Source organism: Echinops telfairi, unplaced genomic scaffold, assembly GCF_000313985.2.
Source record: "Echinops telfairi isolate 266 unplaced genomic scaffold, ASM31398v2 ScPeMD7_15;HRSCAF=58, whole genome shotgun sequence".
In the NCBI taxonomy this organism is placed as follows: Eukaryota; Metazoa; Chordata; class Mammalia; order Afrosoricida; family Tenrecidae; genus Echinops; species Echinops telfairi.
In genome coordinates, this window is record NW_022103912.1 from 6,910,152 (window position 1) to 6,916,455 (window position 6,304).

A 6,304-nucleotide genomic window follows, 5' to 3' on the forward strand; every position below is an offset into this window, starting at 1 on the left:
CTCAGGGTCAGGTGGCCACAAGGGAGCCAACCCTGGAAGCAGGCAAGGAGTCCCAGTGATGTCCTAGCGAGGAGGAAGAGGCAAGGTGGCGAAGAGAGAGGAGTACCCAGAATCCCTCACTGTCATAAAAAAAAGGCCACACATGGAAAGGTGGCCTCAAGCCACTACTTGATTGACAGGTTTACTCCACCCCTTGCCAGGAATGTCTAGTTGACAAACTCATCCAACCACCACAGTGACTATAACCCTGAGATCTCAAAGTGGTAAATATATTTCTAACCTGGCACACTGAAAGCACACGTTAAAAACAATGCCATGTCTTCATTCACGGGAAATCAGAGACGGACAAGATAGGATCGGATCTGTCTCTTCAGGAATGGGTAGACTACTTTCTGTGGTGGCAAGAGCATTCAGGGATGAGCAGTAAAATAAAAGCAAAACCGAGCTGATCATATGTCCAACACATCACAATGGACAGAAAATGTTTAGAAGGTGAGTTATTTGGTCATTTGTTTGGCCCCTGTTCAATAATACGGACTTGGAAGAGATTAGGCAGAGTCTATAACTTAGTACCTTGCTGAACACAGTATGATTTGGTTTGCTTCTTTTAAAATCGTCGGTTTGTGAGATTAACCGCAGGCCATTGAGATGAATAAATATGTCGTATATAAAGGCACATGGTCCAGGGACTGACACGAGGCACACCCTCAATTGGCAGCAGCTGCTAGTGGCAGCAGGGCCTCCCTAGGCTCCAGGAGTCAGGGGTCTAGAAAAGCATCTTTGCATCATTGTGACACTTTCCAGATTGCACTTCTATCAAGATGTCCCTTTCAAAGCTAACAGGGAAATTGTACGATGCCCTCCGACACACTACAGAGCCAGGTGGGCAGAGAAGGGAAGGGAGCTGCACAGATCACACAAAAAACGAAATGAAGTCTTCCCAAGGGAAAAAAATATCTAGTCATTGGGTTGTTGCTGTTGTTGATTTTGCCTCTTTAGTATAACATTCATAAAGACTAAATTCTCAAATAAATTGGAGGTGTTTCGATGAAAAATGGCAAGGAAAACATTTATGTGTTTCCCGCTACTTTTAAAATACACTCAATCCAAAATCATACACACAAGGAGGTTAAACACAAATGAAAAAACGTCAGTGTGGCAAACCAAAACAAAATTGACTTCTAGCCTAAAGACAGACAAATCCTAGTCAAAAACTAAAAATTGGACCCAAACAGAGGGACGGGGTTAAAGACGACATCCATTCCTTAGACCATGGAAAACCATCAGTGGAAACCAATTGCCAATGAGTTGATCTCTCACTCACGATCAGCCCAAGTATGTCAGCGTGCATGTGTGTTACATGGGCTTTTCAGCGGCAGATTTTTAAAATACGGATCACCCATTCTTCTCCTGAAGCATTTCTGGGTGATCTAGAGCTCCCAAGCTTTTGATTAGCTCCATGCTGCTTCACCAGGTCAAGATTTCTGGACAACTACAAAGATCTCTAAAAGCGAGTGACACAGTTCTGAAAGGACAGATTCAATAATTTTGGGTGGTGAGTGTTGGCCAGTGTGAATGGTTGAGGTAGGAAGGGAGGGTCAGCCTGTTAGAGACTCCAATCACCAAGGCAAAACAGGATAGGGCACCCTAACATGCATCCCTGCTGGCAGGCCCTTTGTTTCTTAGCAACCGGTTGATAGTTGGAGGTAAGAGAACAGGAAGGAAGAAAAGGAGTAATTGTCTTACTACATCTCAGAAGAATTCTACTGCAACAGTCTCATCCTGGAAGCTAACTTCTTGTGATGGTTAGATTTTATGTCAATTCTATGTATCTGGGTGACATTAGGGGTGGAGCCCAACCTATCAATTAGGAGAAAGCCTGGTGACACTTGATTGCGGCCTTTTGTGTAAGAGAGACCCTGGTCAGAAGTGAGCTCTTCTTTTACCCCCTTACCTTCTGGCAAATCTGGTTCTTACACCTGGTGTGTTGACTCCTGTTATATCACCTGCTGATTTCAGGAGCCACCAGTGAACTTCCAATTCATTCAGCTTGACATCCACCCTCCGTTGACAAAAAGGAAAAGGAGAAACAGGTTTGGATGATGTAACATTTCCAGGATTCAAGTTTTGAGATGTGTACTCAAAACAGAAGTATGTACAAGACCAGTGAAAACTGTGTCCACAGTTACAGGTTATGCCAGACTTGGGATTTAACCCTTACATTTCACTAAACATTTCACCAACTGTCCAATGGAATGGGAGTAAGAAATTAATATAAAAGTCCACTGTATAGTTTTTTTCATTAAAGTTGATTGATTATTACTTGTTGGAAAGTCATAAACTAGCACCCACTTTAGTTTTCTCAATGTAATAATGCAATAATGAAATCAAGGTTGAAGAGTCCTCTAGGTATTACTTTGGAAGAGAAGTTCTCAAAGTGTGGGCGCCCATCCCCATCACTATTATCACTAGGGCACTTGTCAGAAATACAGATTCTCAGCTTATATTCAAGACTTAAAGAACAAACTCTCTGTTGGTGGGACCTAGTCATCCGTGATTTATCTTACCTGCAGTAAAATTGTGATTCATGGTTGGATCTGAAGACCATTGCTCCAGACTTATTTGTGATTCTTGTTCGAGTAATTATTTTTTGATGCCAATAAAATATTAAAGGTTTCCTACCAGTTTCAACCTTTCCCTTGAAGGTAGCTACCGCCACCATAACCCATAATATATTTTAATATCTACTGCATTCAGCTAAGTGTTTCCGTTTGTCAGATGCAGTTTCTCTTAACCACTATGAATCAATACTCTTTACCATAAAATAAGACAAATGTTAGCCAGACAAAGTGCAGTGCTTTTTTTAAAGCACACTTTAAAGAATGCATTCGCCTTAGAATATACAAAGTGCTTATTGGTTACTGATAATGCACATATCATGGCACGCTAGTAAGGAAAATGCATACACATGCATTTGATGTGGGTACATATATTTATATTATGCCAGGTAAACTATTTTAAAGTTTTCCTACTGTGGCACCTTGCATGTTGCTGCAGTGCTTGAACTTGGGCGACTAGTCCTTCAGCTGTCAGAAGAGTCCCTCAAGGCGGATGGGTTTCAGTAGGGTTTCCTCAGTGAAACACCAAGAATGAACTGGTGCTCAACTTCTGAAAAGTTGCTAGTAAAACCCCATGGATCAGAACAGAACATTGTCCTATTTAGCTGCGATATGAGCTCCCCTAGATTGGAAGGTACTACATAATGACGACAATAAAGGACTCATACATAGAAATGCCTTTCAAATATTTGTATACATCTAGAATTATAATGTGCCAGAACTAGGAAGACTGAGTTAAAGGAGATACATGTATGTTTTGAAGCACCATCTATTCTTTGGTGAAGAGTGGGATTTTGAGACTCCCCTACCCAACAGATTGCGGGAAAGGAACAGGCTGGACACGCCAAAGAATCAGTCACTAAAAACCTTACAAGAGCAGTGGAACATTGTCAGCTCTACTAAAAAGTTTATGACTAGCAATAAAACATTTTCAGGTATAGTATATAAAGTTGAGTCCCTCAAGTTATAAGACACTAAAAATACAACTAAAGAAGAGCTGCCTTTTCAAAGTAGAGTCTACCATAATGACTTGGATGGAGTGAAGATTTCGGGACTCTTATTTGCTGATATGGCATGACTCAAAATGAGAAGAAACAGGGGCAAGCATCTAATAATAATTAGAACATAAAATGTATGACGTATGAATCTAGGAACATTGAAAGAAGTCCAAAATAAAACCGAACCCGTGAAGATGGATATCCTAAGCATTAGTGAACTGAAGTAGACTGGGATGGGCCAATTTGAATCAGACAACACAGTTTCTAGACTAGGAATACGGAATTTAAGAGGAATAATGTTGCAGTCATCATCAAAATGAACATTCAAGATTTACCTTGAAGTGCAATGCTGTCAGTGATAAGATAATGTCCTTATGCATACAAGGAAATTCAATGAACACAACTATCATTCAAATGTATATACCCATCCGTAAGTTAATGATAAAGAAATTGAACAGTCCGATCAAATGCTTCAGTCTGAAATTGATCAAATATGCAATCAAGATGCATTGATAATTACTAGTGATTCAGATGTGAAAATAGGAAACAAAGAACAAGGCACAGTGGTTGGAAAAATAGGGACTTGATAGAAATTAAGTTGGAGCTCACTTGATTGACTATTGCAAACCTAATGCCTCTGTCATTGTTTATACGTTTTTCAACAATGTAAGCAATGATTGTACAGAAGGAGCCTTGGTGGAGTGGTGATTACAAGCTGGGCTGTGATGCATACATTTGAAAGCACCAAGTGCTCTTGGGAGAAAGGTGGGGCTTTCGACTCCCTGAAAGAGTTACAGTCTTGGAGTTATACCTTGTCCTGTAGGGATTCCATGAGTCAGAATTGACTTGGCAGCAGTGTTTGTTATTTTTATACACGTGGATTCTCCAGATGGAATCCAAAGGAATCCAAATGATGACATCTGTGGGGAGAGAAGCTCCATAGCAGCAGACAAAACCCTACTGAGGGCTGACTGTGGAGCAGGCCATCTGACTGAGGTTGAAGAAAAATGAAAACAGAGCTTCAAAGGAAATACTTCATTTGGTGAAAGAAGAGACCCAAAATAAGTAAGAAACTTCTTAAGAGGAAGGACAAAGTACTAAGCATCTCACTTCCTTTCTAAAAACCATATTAGTTAAAATACCCTGGGGTACTAGTACAATGATCAGTACATCAACCAATACACAAGAATAAAGAACCCATGAATAAATTCATCCATCTGCAGCAATTAATCTTCTATAAGAGACAAAAAACATTAAGTGGGAAAGAGATCATGTCTTCAACAAATGTCGCTGGCAAAATTGGATCTCCATCTGCAGGAGAATGATGTGAGACTCCTATCGCACTCATATAAAAAAAGCAAATCAAATTCAAGATGGATCAAAACCCTAAATGTAAATCAGAGCGATCAAGGTCACAAATGAAAAATAAGGACAAAATTAAAGGTTCTCTTGCAGCGCACAGACACACTATCAAACATAAGGAAAGAAGCATATACAGTAAAAGACAGATGAATGAGATCTACTGAAACAAGATACTAATGTGCATCCCAATATTTCATCAAAAGAGTAAACAGAGAGCCCAAAGAGTGGAAAAAATTCTTTGACAATAACACAATGGTCAAGGGACTAATTTCTATAACCTATAGAAAGTACCTGAATATGCAATGCCTGAATTAAAAAAAGACAAATACAAAATAATATTAAGAAGACAAATTTAAAACTGGTAAAGGACATGAACAGCTCACTAAAGTTGATGTCCAAATGGCTAATAAACATATGAAGAAATGCTCATGATCACTAGCCATCCACGCGATGTACATCAAAATAACAATGAGATACTACTGTATAGTAACAATATACTGTATATTAACAATATACAGCAAAATGAAACAGAAAGCAACAAACGCTGTTGAGTGTGGGGTGACCGTAGCACTCACACATGGTTGATGGGACTATAAATATGCACCACTACTGTGGAAAGTGATACGAAATGTGTGCCTCGGATTCAGACCAGCAAGAAGTGTGTTGACTGGAGACATGCCGTGCTTTGAAAGAACAGCTCCAAAGTGACCCAGGCTTATTCCCAAGGTCATTACTGGTAATGACACATGGTGCTATGCTTATGACCCTGAAAGCAAACATCAATCAAGCCAGTGGAAGATGCCATTGTCACCTCACCCCCCAAAAGCTTGTCAAGTGAAATCGGCTGGGCAGAGTTTTCATAGTATGCATTTCTCTCTGCCACCCCACCCCCATACACATCGTCCCCCACCCAGATAGGTGAGCATCAAGCAACTGGCTCTGAGCTAGTGCACCCAGTGGCATCACCTCGGAAGGTTCTTTCCCGTCAGAGGGGATGTTTCATAAAAGCAGTTTTGCAGGAACCTTGTTTTTTGTGATGGCCAATTTAAAAGAACAGAATGTAACTGTGACATTCTGTTTCCTGCTAGGGAAAAATTCCGCAGAAACTGCTGTGATATTGGACACATCTTACAAGGACAGGTGTATGAGAAAAACTCAAATGTACAAGTGGTTTTCTCATTTCAAAAGAGGTGAAATGTCAATTGATAACAAACCTCGTTCTGGACATATGTCGATTTCCTGAATTGATGAAAATGTCGACAAAATTCATGCACCTGTGCTCGAAGCCCAACGACAGACCACTGGAGAGATGGGGGAGTTATCTGG